This window comes from Egretta garzetta, unplaced genomic scaffold (assembly GCF_000687185.1).
Source record: "Egretta garzetta isolate BGI_Z169 unplaced genomic scaffold, ASM68718v1 scaffold34, whole genome shotgun sequence".
NCBI classification, from domain to species: domain Eukaryota; kingdom Metazoa; phylum Chordata; class Aves; order Pelecaniformes; family Ardeidae; genus Egretta; species Egretta garzetta.
This window is the reverse complement of record NW_009259586.1, coordinates 3,014,629-3,028,436: the sequence shown is the minus strand read 5'-3', so window position 1 is coordinate 3,028,436 and position 13,808 is coordinate 3,014,629. Positions and strand designations below refer to the sequence as shown.

At 51.9% G+C, this 13,808-nt stretch overlaps 1 protein-coding gene and 1 non-coding gene across 2 annotated transcripts in view; both read left to right on the top strand.

The window, feature by feature from the left end:
* The first annotated feature begins 18 nt into the window (after positions 1 to 18).
* Positions 19 to 13,808, top strand: part of SEC14L1 (SEC14 like lipid binding 1) — a 65,655-nt gene continuing 51,865 nt past the window's right edge. Inside the window, exons 1-3 of the mRNA XM_035893330.1 lie at positions 19 to 149; positions 2,967 to 2,998; positions 4,722 to 4,892. The gene's annotated coding sequence lies outside the window, so the exon portion shown is untranslated. The remainder of the gene's footprint in view (positions 150 to 2,966; positions 2,999 to 4,721; positions 4,893 to 13,808) is intronic.
* On the top strand, positions 154 to 328 carry LOC118452188. The gene has a single exon (XR_004841878.1).

Here is a 13,808-nt window from a genome sequence, read left to right as displayed (position 1 = left end):
AAGCCAGGCCTGTTTTCTTTTTTCTTGTGAATTTTCCCAGAACTTGGTGTGCCACGGGGTTCCCTGCCGGGGCTTGGCCCCAGAGAAGCCCCAGCCCCGAACAGTGGCCACGGGCGGCTATGTTGGCCCTCGGTGCCTCCAGCTCTGAGGTGAGAGAGCACTGTGTGCTGGGTGGTGGGGCTGGCGAGCCCTGCCTGGTACCAGCCAGCCTCACCCGTGCCCGAGATCAACTCCCCAGCGGGCTCCATGCTGGGGTTCATCCTGTGCAGTAACAGGTGTGAGCATCCATGCAGCGTTTTGGTGGTCATGTATGATACTGCATACAACAGGCTCCTACCTGAGCCTGGGAAAAACCAGCTTTTCCATTGGTTCTTTTGACATACACCAACTCTTTTGAAAATACCCTAGCAAAGTTAAACTGACATTGCCCTTCCTTTGCAGTCAAGCTTTACAGGTGTGGAAAACAGAACTTGGATAAATTGCTCATAATTTTTTTTTTTCACTTGATTTGTCACTGGTACTATCTGAATTCCAAAACTTTGTTTCCCATGTAGTAGGAAATACTGATAAGGTGGTTTCTTTACTTGAACAAATTGTAAGGCTTTGTTGGAAGGTGTGTACTTTGCTCTCTTGTCATGTTTGTGGTTCTCTTTACTGTTTGTTTTTTCTCTCAACAATTGGGGAGTTCAGCTGGGGTCACAGCTCAGGTGAGCACGTGCTCTCGCAAGCATGGGAAGGGGAGCAGGAAAGGTTGTGAGCCTGGCACCAAAGTGATGCTGGCTTCTGACAAAAATTCTTTGCAAAAAAAAAAAACCCAAAAAGCACGTTTCCTGTTTGTTGTTGGTGCTAGTTAGGTGATTTGGCTCACAGCAAGGTCACCCCAGATGGTTGCTCCTGTACAACTGAGGAGCTGTCAGACAGTGGGAGGAAGGAGGTGCTCTTTAAACCAGCTTTGCCATCAGACTGTGCTTTACGTGTGGCTGCAGCTGATCTGTCGGCGATTGGCAAGCTGTCTCAGCACAGTTTGGGATAAAATGAATTAATATTTCATTGCCGCTGAAATGAGCGGTCCTCCCTGCCCCCAGTCCCATCAAAATGCTTCTGTTGCTCACCTTGACCTGGTACTGGGATTTGTCAGGCCTATCTGTGAGCAGATTAAACCCAATAAAGCAGCAAATACAAGCTGAGGGGAGAAAAATAAGTAACTTTCTAGCACATTAATGAAGTAATGGGAAAGCTAACGGTATCAAGGGTTGGGAGGGAGAGGAAGGACTCTGTAGTCTGGGAAGAAAAACAACTTTTCTGCCCCCCTTTGCTCCCCACTGCGGTGCCTTTGTTTTGCGGGGGGAGCTTCGCTGTGCTGTAGAGACTGAGGTGTGCACAGTGTCCATGCAGAAGCTGTCAGGTGCTGAATTTCCAATTGGATCTTAAAAACAGGGGCACTGCATGCCAGCAGCACCTGAGCTAGAAGGATGTGATCGATGGGTCTGTCTTGGGAGCTCTAATGTGCTATTGCTCTGTCCAGTTTCATGCTGTTTTAACCAGATGTGTGAACTGTCCCTGATAATTTTAGTGGGGTGTTAATTTGGGAGCCTGATGGTTTAACAAGTTCACTGTTAATTCTTTGTGTTGCACCTGCTTGTCCTTTACGTGGTGATTTTTCCACCTTATCTCTTACCCAGCTGATTCTGCCAGAGTAACTGCAACAGTATGGTGTATATTTTTGAAGAAATGCCATTCATACTGTGCCTCCTCAGCAGAAATGAAGCAGCATCTCTGGCTCGGGGCCTTCTGCTGCCAGACCCGAGTGCTGCGTCCCCATGACACAGCACTGATCCAGTATCAGCTCACTTTGCTGGCTCCGATTTGCTCAAACCAGTCAAGGAGGTTATTGCTGTGCTGACAGGCTTTCTGCTGGCCGCATATCTGACCTTCTGCTGACAGCATCAACCAACATATGTTCTGGGCTGTGTGTTAGGACGCTTTTGGCAGAAACATGGTCATGTTCCCATGCCTGATATGATCAGGCTTGTGCTTGGGTTGATACTATGACACCGCAGGCTTGAGAGTAGCTTCCCCCCAGCTGGAAAGGAGATGGTGCCAAAAGTGGTGTTCGGCACTGGTGTGGTGTTGGAAGTTTTCATGGTAGAAGTGCTATCGGGAAGGATTTTAAAGAGAGCTGGGGGTGGGTCACTGCTTCTCTTAGATGCTTCACTTGATGCTGATGGAGAGAAGATGGGTCTGTGGGGGGCAGTGGTCGCTAGCTTCAGCTGGATTTCTGGCTAACACCCTGACCGGGTAACGTGTCCTACGCTGAGTGAAGCTGAACTCTGTTCACCAGACACAAAGCTGTATGCTTTGAATTTGCAATGTTGAACTGACCCAAGTCTGACAGTCTCAGGCTGCAGGTAGATGTTTCACTTGGGTCCTGCTGCAGACTGACCCCTTAGATCAGTTCATTATTTGAACAAGCATTTCCCTTTCACTAATGTCACTCTTCCCTGGGTTACCAACAGGTATTTTCGGCCACATGGGCTGTCAGAATAAAGCATATGGAGCCCTGGACAGGGCAATTGCAAGCATACTGATCTTAGTTGCACTTTGAAAATGAGCTGTATTTATCATTTAAATTCAAAACTTACAAAGTTTGCTGTATTTAGAACTTGTCACGTTTCTAATAAAGGAGGGAAAAGTTGGATATAAGTCAGAAAAGTATCTTCTAAGTTTGAAGAATCTTAATTTTAAAAACAAAGTTATTTAAATCTGTCAGCTAACTTTTAAACAAGAAAGCATTTTCTCAATTTAATTGATATGCTGCGTAACCATTTGCAGGAGGGCCCTGGACTGCGAGCTGTTTGTGACAGCCTCGTGTGGTCTGACTGCCTGGAGCAGACATCTGGTGCCTGTGCCCAGCTTTCCCTGCAGTGTCCTTGCTGTGGCTGAATGTCCTGCTTGTTTCTTTTCAGGTGGCGGGACCAGGAGGTCATTCTGCAAGATGGTGAGAGTGCTACCCCTGCAGTTTGGCTATACCTGTGTGGTCTTTTTAGGTTATAGAAAGTAATTTTGCCTAACTGGATGGTAAACATGAATAAAATCTGCTTCTCAAAGTTGACTTTCTTCCTCTCTTCATATTTAATCCTTGCTATTGTGTGTGAACAAAGTAGAAAGATTTCTTTTTTTAATATGATGCTAGTGTGGATACAGGCAAGTAGGCATACAAAACTACTACTACGCTGAGACTTGTGGCTTGTGCCTGGGGCAGTCAGATGCTGGGGGTGCGTAGTGCTCTCTAGATGTGGTGCTTTGGGGGTCTGTAAGGTAATTTCTTCTCTAATTGAGCCGTGCTGAAGGATTTGGAGCATCTTTGTGTGCCAAGCTCTCATCTCCACCAGAGGGTGTGAAGCTCCATGGAAGGGTTGAATTTCACTGAAACGGGAAAACTGGGAGACTTTCTTCCTTTAATCAGATGCGTGGGCAGCGATGCCTCGGTGGGATTACGTTCCCGTTGAAGATCCCTGGGCAGTGTGTTGGCAGCAGCCCAGGTCGCTTGGGCATTACACAACCATCAGCCAGGCCCGCCATGCATTCCGTGTGATGATGCTCGGCCCTGGCCAGTGCCCAGCTGGGAACTACTCATAAGCAATGTGCCTGCGTGCCCGGGGGGAGGCAGCTCTGCCATAGATTTGATACAGTTCATACCCACTTCCAGTGCTAGTACTTGGAAGAGGTCACTTGGAGGGGTTAACTTGTATGTGCCATGTTCCCTTCCACCTGGCTAGTAAAATGTACCCTTGCTAACAGCAAGTGGAAGCTTTTCACTTGCACTGCAGAGAGCCTGGCTCCTAGATTTCCTTTCACAGGTAGAGGGAATTTCCATTTGATCTAGATCCTGATGTAGTTAGCGGTGTCCCTGCTCACTGCAGGGGGGTTGGACTAGATGACCTCTAGGGGTCCGTTCCAACCCAAAACATTCTGTGATTCTGTGATGTTCCCAAGCCAAGCCTGAGGCCAGTGTGCTGTGAAAAGCCGGGAACCCATGCTGCTTGCTGGGATGTGTGTGTTCCCTGTGCTTATCACTCATAGCAAGGGCTGCAGAAACTGCTCGGTTCATGGTGGCCACCCTGGCTCCTTGGCCAAATACAGGATTTCTTCCTCACTAAATTTTGCTTCTAAGTGTCACATTAAGAATGAATTCCTGAGCAGAACCAAACCCAGCAATGCTGGCTTTGCTCCAGCACTTGCAGCACTTGAGCAGTGCCCAAAGGAGAGCTGGGTATCTTCGTGAGGACCCGATTGCTGTGGCTTGAGATGCGGAGGAGCATACACTCCTCTCCGGCTGCTGGTGGGGTCTCTGGAGGTTTTGGAGCTCCATCTTTACATCCGAGAAGAGAGCTGTTCTTGGCTGAAGGGTGGTATCTGCTGGTCACCGCTCCTATCACAGCCGGTCAGGTGTCGGGAGAGGCTGGCTGGAGGGCAATGGGGAGGCAGCTGAAACGGGGTGGTGCTCGTGGGGCTGCGAGGAGCGCGAGTGCAGTGCCTGGAAGAAGGGCGGTTCTCCATGGGCTTTTCTGCCTTTGTTTTCCAGGGAATTTTACATCTTTTTGACTTTGTGGCTTCTGCAAAAATAATGTCAATGTTCTCTTTGAAGGTTCTAATTCAGAATGGGTCAGCAAGGAGCTGGTCACTGTTTGCCTTTAAAAAAAAAATGTGTTTTTTCCCAGCTTCTGGAGGATGCTGTGTCTTGCTACAGTCACGTGCACATGCCTGCCAAGCGTGATCCGCAGTGCGTCCCGGTGCCTCTCCCGAGGTCTTGCTGTGAAAACAGTCCAGTGGCTGAAGTCATCAGTTGCCCTGGAAGCACTGCTACAGTAAGAGCCTCTTCGGGCTGACAGGTACAGGCGGGACCCAGCTGCTGCTAGCTCTGCTTAATCAACATGCAAAGTGGATTAGAGATTGTGAACAGCCTTCGTTTGAGGAAAGCACAACCGACCTGGGAGAAGTGGGTCAGTTGGATATTTGGGGTTGTGTAACTTGCAAATCGTGCTTAAGTATCCTATTTGTTTATCAGCTGAAGTGACTCAAATTGCATTGTAAAAGTGGCTTGTGCCTGTCTGGAGCAGGGTGAGGCATCGCCTGCTCTGGAGCCCTGTGTGGCCCTGGGAAGACGGGTGCACCCGGGTTTGCTTATCAGTTGCCCATTTGGTTTTCCTACAACTTGAAGCTGCTGTGAGGCTCTTAAATAGCAACTGAGAACTCATTGCTGAGACAAAGAGAGTAGGCAAGCACCCTCGCCAGTCAGTGTTGGTATCGCATGGATGTGCTTTGAAGCCTGTGCTGTTTTACTGGTTTTGCTCTCTAATTGGCCAAAATTAATCCCTGCTGTGGTTAGCTCCAGGCTCTCCCAGAAGAGAAATTATTTCTAGCCCTGTGGTCAACAAGGCGCTTGTCCCCTTCTCCCTCGCTGCTCTCTCTTGCCCATGTGAGGGTGGGCAGCACCAAACAGCTTCTCTTTTCCGAGGATTTCATATGTCCCCAGCAGGTCAGTGCTGGGCAGGGTGCTGGGCAATGCGAGGGTGGCTGCGAGCCCTGCGTGACTTGCAGAGGGACCCAGGAGAGGTGCTGGTGGGGATGGTGGGTTGCACCCAAATGCAGTCCTTGGGTGTTGTCACCAGGCCCCCAAAGCAGTTCTGTTCCCCAGCTCTCCAAGCACAAGCCATCTATTTTTCTTCCCCAGCTGTGAAGGCGGTTGTGTGCAAAGTGCTTTTGCAAACACAACCCCACCGTTGAAGCATGAGTAATTGGAGGAGCCTCATCTGCCATTTGCACCCTGCGTGCTGCGGTAAGGTCAAGCCATGCGCTCGTCTGTGCCGTTTGCAAGCCATTCCTTCCTGAGCTGGTAAGAAGAGCTCATCTCACGAGTACATGAGTCTCCAGAGTAGTGAGTTACCTGCTTGGACGTGCTCGCCGTGCTGTGAGCCGAGAGGAAGCATGCTTTCTTGGAGCAAGGCCTTTGTTTGCTGGAGGAAACATTGCTCTTTGGCAGGTCCCAGTCCTGGTGGCCCTCTAAGTGCTGGGTTACCCTGCCCTGGGCCAGTGTGGTGCCTTCCCTCCCTACGTGGCCCCTGGGTCTCTGCAGCTTCTGATCCTTCTCCAGCTCACTCAGCCTCCTTGAAAACAGCTCTGTGGATGGGAGCTGCTCTAATCCTTTGCACAGGTGGGTGGGCTGCCCGGCTGCAGCACCCAACCTGTTCTTCCAGCCCCAGGCAGCTCAGCTCCCCTCTGCTCTTCCCTTGTGCTTTGGCTCCCTGTTTTTCAGCACATGGGATTTCTTTGCTGGTTTCACCCTGTGCCCTAACATGGTTCCCCTGGCCGCTCTGGGGACACGGGGATGGGAGCTGTTCCAGCAGCTTGGTGCTCCAGGAGGGGAGCTGCAGCGCTTGCTGTGCTCAGCTTGGGCTGGTACTTCTTACTCCTTGCCGGGAGCTGACGCAACTCACTCGCCTGGCAGAAAAGCATTTTATTGTTGCTGGATTAAGGAGCTAGGCTGGCCCACAGAAGGTCCCGGTGGGCGCTGGGTGAGCCGGACCTCTGCCTTTTGGCAGCATCAAGCCCTTACGTCAGCACCGCGGGTCGGGGAGCTACAGCCTCACTGGCTCTGCTTGTCCTAGCCTGCTGCCTGTGCACAGCCTTCTCGATTCCTCCATTTCTGACTGGTGAGGTCATGCTCTGCACCTCCCGTGGTTTATTGGAAAAAATTCCGCCCATTGTGTTTTTGTGGGGGAGATTGGGATCTGTCCTCAGCTCTCCTGCAATGTAAACCCAGGGCACCGAGCACAGGCACTCCTTGCAACTTCTCTCCTACTTCTAACCACAGAACTGGGTTTTTTAATAGCTTTGCAGTAGTTGTTCTTACTGCAGGGAAAAATCCTGCTGGACTTCAGGCCCTGGAGATCTCGCTGCTGAAGGTCAGTCCTGAGCTCTGCCAGCAGTGTCTGGTCCCTGCTGAAGCTGCCCCAGAGAGCAGGCAGCTCCGCAGGGACAGCAGCCAGATCTTCATCACAAAAATGGGTCTATGTGCACTGAATGCAGGACGGTAGAGTCAGGGCACTTGGGTTTTGGGAAATACTGCCCTTTCCAACATGCAGCTGATTCCTTTTCTCAGGCAGGGAAGCGCCCCAGCCTGTGCCCGTGCAGGGCTGTGATGCCATCGCTGTACGTGAGGCTCAGTTATGGCATGGTAGCATCCATGGGGAATCACTTGGCTTTTCAACCCATTTGGATGTTAAACTTCTTTTGGGAGAAGTAAAACTCCAGGTCAGGACTCTTGGACCAGGGTGCAAATTTTCTACAACTTTTTCCTTCCATAACAGAAATAAAGGGGGGAAAAAAGCCCTCTCTACTGGAGAGCTCTGGTTGCAGGTGCGGTAAAAGCAGTCGGTACCCTCTCCGCTTTGCTTGCAGACATGGGTGATAACAGATCAGTTATCAGTGCCACACACAGCTCTGCCGCCCTCCAGTGTGGCCTGATAAGGAGGATTGTGCTTGACGAAGTCTGTATAACCTGCTGGGCCAGAGCAGCCACGTTCATCTTCTTTTTGGACTAATCAGGATCTGCTAAATGGAAATAGAGGAAAATCAGTCTTGTAGAAGGTGGTGGGGGCTGTCAGGCTTCTCTTGGCACAGCTGAGCCTGAGGCTGATGGCTTTTGCATGGCTGGAGCGGGTAGCACGGGTCCTCTGTGCCTTCCAAACGCTGCCGCTGGAAATGTCTTCAGAACTGGAGGCCCAGCTTGAATTAGAGGGCAAACCGTTCCCTCCTGGCCAGCCAGCGCAAGCCATGGAGGACAAGCCAGAACCAGCCCTCTTCCTTGCTTTTCCACATCAAATTAGTCCTCCGGGCTGAATAATTATTCTCTCTTCCAGGCAGGGTTTTTAAGGGGGTTGTTTTTATGGACGTGATGAGGGTTCTCCTTCTAAATAATGAATCCCAGCCACAGAGCCCTGGTCTGCCTGTCTCCTGTCAGAGGTTGAAGGATACTGCCTGGGTACAGAAAGGTTGGGACGTTGTGATGCTGTGAGTGTTTCTTCTTACAGTCCTTGGTCCCGAATCCAGTGCTCTAGAATTACAGCTTCTTCCTTTTTCTTTAAAGTTTCTGAAACCCTCCCCCCAAAACCAACAACCAAACCCTCTAAATTTGGCCTGTTTTGGGTTTTTTGATGTTGGAATTTCCTGTGGAATAGAAAAACCAGGACTGGCCAAGAGGTCATAAAAGATGTGTGAAAGTAAAACCTGCAGTGAGGCACGCTGCTCTGTCCCGTGATTTTGCTGGAATCTGTTTTGTGCTCTCACCTGGGTTGTTTGTTTTTAACTGGTCTGTGCATGATGTTCTGGATTTAAAATGTGTGCCCTGTTCCCCGAGTGAGAGGGCAGCCCCTTGGGGCTGAGGGATAAAAGGACCCCGCTGCTCCCTGCCACCAGCTGCAGTGGAGAAGGCTGCGGAGCATGAAACCCTGCGGGCACCCAGGAGCAAAGGATGGGTGAAAGTGCCCTTCTCCTGGCCACAGCATGGGATAATGTCCGATCCCTTTCGTGAGACATCTGATGCTCAGCATTTTTCCTCCTCGATGCAATGCAAAAGAGCAGTCGGTGCCTTTGGCCACTGTGGGAGCCTGGCTCCCATTTTACATGTGGGAAAAGCAAGGTGTGCGTGGCCCGGCTGGTGGGTCCCTTTTGTGCAGGCACAGAGCACCCAGCTGCTGTTTCTGGTGTTCTCTCCTCCTGGAGCTGCGGGCAGGAGGCCTGAGGCAGGGTGAGGGGAGGCAGCCCCGCAGGGACGTGCCAGCTCTGGGGCAGGAGACCAGCGGGACGGCTGGTACCCCGAGCCCTCCTGCAAGATTCTCCATCCAAGGGTGTTGTTGCCAACACCGTGACCTGGCTGAACGGGCACCAGTGTGAATTAACTCAAGGGCAAACGCACACATGCTCGCAGCCTGAGAACTGAATGGAGCCAGGGTTGAAGCTGAGCCCTCTGGACGAGGCTGACATGCAGCGCCGGTGGGAGAGGGAGAGAGGAAGGCGAGACTTGTGGAGCTGTGCAGGAATGGTATTTTCTCTGCACCACTGGTCCCTCCTTGTCCCTCTCCCCGCACAGCCTTTGCTGTGCCCCAATACTGTCTTGCAGGGCCAAGCAGAGGGAAAGGACTGCCAGGGCTGTGGTGGATGGTGCCGTGCTGCGTGCAGCAGTGGTGCCCAGCAGCCGTGTCCCAGTGTGCTCATCCAAGCCCAGGAGTGATGATGGAAGGTGGGTCAGAGACTGACTGTGTCCTCCAGTGCCAGATCCTGGTACATAGCCAGCTGCAGAGCGGCAGCCAGGGTCGTAACCCAGCCAAGCAAATCCTCCATCAGCTGAGCATGAAATGGATATTTATGTGCACAAGTCAAAAATAACGAGGAAGGAGGCAGAGGTATTTGCGTATGTACCCATGCTTTACCTCTACTGCAGACATGCCAAATCCTGAGTGCTGGGGCCAGGCTGGGAGGAAAACAAGATCCCACAAAAGGGGAGCAGGTTCCGCGTGGGCAGGGGAGATGTCCCGATTGCAGCGAACAGAGGCCCGGGGCGGGCAGGTGGCTGCCAAGGTAGGGCAAGTTGGTGAGCGATGGGGAAACTGCTTTGACCTCCAGAGCACGTCCCAGCAAGCGCCTTGCTGTGGAGAGGGCTTCTCCCCTCACACGGAGCCGTCAGCCCCCGTAGCCACAAGGCCACCTTGCTCCTCCACTGGGTTGGCACTTGAGAGCTGGCCAGGAGCCAGCACCGTCTGCGACCACACGCCAGGAACCTGGCTGTGCTGCAAGGCTGCCTTCTGCTCTCTCCCCCCCTGCTCCTGGTTTGTGCTTAGGCTGGCAAAGCTTTGAGGTCTGTGCCTGGCAGGCTGGACCTTGAGGTGGGACAGGAACCGGTTAATGCTGTCAGTGTGTTATGCAAAGCGCTGAACTTTGCATTGTCGGAAGAGGAAACGTCTGTACTTTCTCTCTGATTTGTACAAGAATTGAGAGCATGGAGATTTGGGGCTGTGGCTGCTTCTGCTGGGTAAACAGCCGGGGAAGGGCCTGGTTTCCACCTTTCCTCCCTCTCCACCACCCATTGAAGAGGCTCCAGCAGCTCTCTTAAAGCGTGGCATCTGGGAATAGTGCTAGCAACCATCAGGTCAGCCCAGACCCTTCCACTCGGCATCGCTCAGCCTTTAGCGAAGGCTCACCTCTGCTAAGGGGCTGTTTTCAGCTGCTCCCTTGAGGGCTGTTTTTAGGTCTGGCTGTAGTACTGGTCCTCCTTCAGCAGCAGATCAAGTCTGGCATTTACTGGCCACGTCTGGGTGTCTCACTGCCCTGACCCTGGGGAAGGGACTGGGCTGGGTGTAGCCCGAGCACCCCTTGGGCCCTGAGTTTGCACCCATGCAAGGACTGCAGGGCAGGAGTTGATTTCAGTTGCTGTCCTGTGATGATGAAGGGAGGGGGCAATCAAAGAAAGCTTCAAAATATACTTTTTTTTTTTTTTTTTAAGCTGTAGCTAAGAAATCTGCCATGGCTCCAAGATGGACCTTCCAGCCAGAGGTGAGCAGGCTTAATTTGACAGCTATTTCTTAAATATTTAAAAAGCTGCCTGGAATAAACTGAATGCTTCCGAGTAGTGACCTAAATTCCACTTGCTGTAAATTTCATTAGAAAGTGGATTTGTGTGCCTGCCAGGAGCAGGCCACTTTGCAGCTTCATTGATCTGCCCAAACCATGTGCTGTGCAAGTGCCTTCCTCAGCAGATTTTTAAAGAGCTCACTGCTGCATGCTGCTATCCCAAAATGGGGCTTGTTTCCTTGCTTTTCTCCTTCCGTCCTCTTTTTTTTTTTTTTTTTTTTTCTTTTTGCTTTCTGGTGCAAATGTATCATTTGTTTACTAATCACGTTGCATCGTTAGCATTACGGTTTCATCCCACCGGCTGTGTGGGCAAGGATATAGCAGCTGGGAAGGAAAATGTCATTCTCCTTCAGCTTGCTTGATGTGCTTTGCTCTCAGATTCCCATCCCGCGCTGTGGAGGCCAAAGACTGTTGCCACCCTGGGGGCTGCCTGCAGCTCTTCACCTTCCAGCGAGGCCACACGTGGTTCTGACACCCCCTCAAAAACGCTTCCTTCCCTTCTGCTGTCCCCAAAGCGCTGTCTATCCCTGTGCAACCACAACTTTGGATCTTGTGGAGAGGTGTGATAGTAGCACAGATGGCATATACTGAGCTTTACTAGGGGAAAAAAAGCCTGGTACTGCCAGACCTGTGGATGCACGAGCAACATGCATCTCCCCAAGTCTGAGGAGGGTGACACAGCTGATGCTGAACCCCCATCCCACGGCAGCATGTTTGCAGCCACCTGCCCCGGTTCAAGGTAGTACAGGGGGGCTCTGAGCAGCCACCATGGGGACGTAGGGCCCAGGCAGAACTAGAGCTGCTCCTGTGTTGTTGGGCAATTGCTTGGCTGAGCTGAAGTAATGGGCGAGGGGAAAGGTGATGTGTGCCTGTAGCCCCAAAGTTGGGTACCCAGCCCTGCCTTCTCCACGGGAACCCTGTTCTGGGGCTGGGGGGAACATGACATCCCTGTCCCCTTGCCACTTCTACTTTTGTCTACTTTTGTCTCTGCACAAAACGTGGGGACCTCCAGCCTGGGGATAGGCCATGTAACAGTACAAAACATGCTGTTTTGGAAGGCTCATGGCCTTGCCATGGCTTGGGGAGGGTTGTGCACCCTGGGGGCTGCATGTGGAGCAGACAGACTGTGGCTGAGGCAAAGTAGCAGAAAATAAAGGACTAAGGGACAACCCTGTCCTACAGAATGATGTGCTGGAACCCAGCAGCAGCTCTGACAGTTCTTCTCAGTTCCCACCACGTGGCAGAGCTGCCTTTCCAAGAGGAGCTTTCCCATGCGAGGATGGTCCCAGCGGTGCCAGGCTGGCACAGAAAGCAGACAGTCCTGCAAGCAGGCAGGGGTGGGCTTGGGTTCAGGAGTGCATGCTCACGTTGAAGGTATGACTAAGGGAATTGGTTGCACCTCAGAGAAGTGGTCTCCAAAGGGTGAGATAAGAAAATGTGGGTTTTCCTCAGCCACCTCTAGAGATGGAGCCTGTGCAGCTGGGAGCATGGGAGGGACTGAAAACACCCCAAACCCAACAGGAGGGGTGGCCGGTGTCAAGGGTGGAGGTTGGAGAGAAATACCCCCCTCTTCTAACCATTGTCTGTGTGTCTTGCTTATGGCTGAACAGTGGGAAAAGATATCTGTGGGGGCCCCCAATGCTCCTCTTGCTGTATGGGTGATGAAAGTGGGAATGCCGGAGCCATGGAATGCAGGGCTCTCCTGCTGAGGACTGCCATGGAGGGGGTTTTCTTGGGCTGAGTTGTGGCAAGATATTGGCAAGGCTGGTCCAAAGCAGCAGCAGCCTTTCCGCTGCCTCTCCCTCCTCTTTGGCTGCCAGCACAGGCGATGCCCAGGCGTGGTCAACCTGGCTGTCCTCTCCGCTGGGAGAGGTGCTGCTTCACCTCTGCTGGATGATGGTGATTTATTTTCAGAAGTAAAACCTAGGGCCTGAACAAAGAGGCCACAGTCTGGGCCAGCAGTACGGGCTACCTTGGGGACAGGACCTTGCTGGCTGTCAGCATCCAGACAAGGGCTAAATTCATTTCCCATAAATCTGAAATGCTCTGCTGGTTTACTGGCTTCTCAGCATCTCAGTTGAGTTGCCTGTTATTTATTTGCCTAAGGCTGAAGGAAATATGCGGTAGGTTTTACTGAGGCAATGGCCCGGGTCCTATTCCCTCCTACTGCCAGCACCCTGAGCTTTTCCTTACTCTGGCCATGGATGTAGGGTTTGTCTCCTGGTCCTAGGTGGCTTCATCTGTCTCCAAGCCTTGTCTGTACCCAGCTGCAGGAAAGGCAGGGAGGAAAGAGAATTGGAGGCAGGAGGTCTCCTGGCTCTCTCTCACTTTGTTTTTGGGCAGCGTGGGTGGTTCAGCCCCTTTGAAGGGAGGCAAATGGTGCCTGGGAAGGGGAGGCTCTGCAAGCTCACCTGCCTGCACCCAGCAGTGAGCCGGGCGCTGGGCTGGCACCAGGGGCTTCCCTGCTTCGCTCTCCTGCCCGGCATGGGGATCCTACTCAGCTGGGCTTCCTAGCTGGAGCAAATGTGCTTGGTAGTGCCCAGGAATGGGGTGGCCAGAGCAGAGCTGCCAGGGGAATCTGGGTTTAGGTGTTGGGAATGTCACCAAAGCAGCAGTTTCTCTGCAACCCATGAGGGGGTTAAGTGAAAAATGAATTTTCTCTCTATCTCCTTCCTTGTGCTTTCTCATCTCCGCCAACGGAGCTGAAGATGGGGGAGGATTTTTTTTCTATATTTAGCTTTGGAGAAATTGCTATAACTAATCGGCTTTAGGATACTGGGCTCTCTCTTTTATTTTATCTTTTTCTGTCACTAAGACCTTGTCATGTGGCTGTGGACTGCAGCTCACTGGCTCTCTCTGTTTGCTGGGCTCAGTTTTTTTCATGGAGTCAATTAATAACCCGTAAAAATAACACCTCCAGCTGTTCCACTTGCAGCTGCCGGGCTGGAGTCTAATTACCAGGCCTTGGATCCCAAATCCTGCTTTGCATGTAAAAGTGCCAGTGAATAGGAACAGGCAGAGGAGATGGCGATGCAAAAAAGGAATGCAGTTTGGGGTGCTATTTTTAGCCTTTTCAAGCCAAATGTAAAAAGACCCTTAGGCTGCTTGTGTCCTGCTGA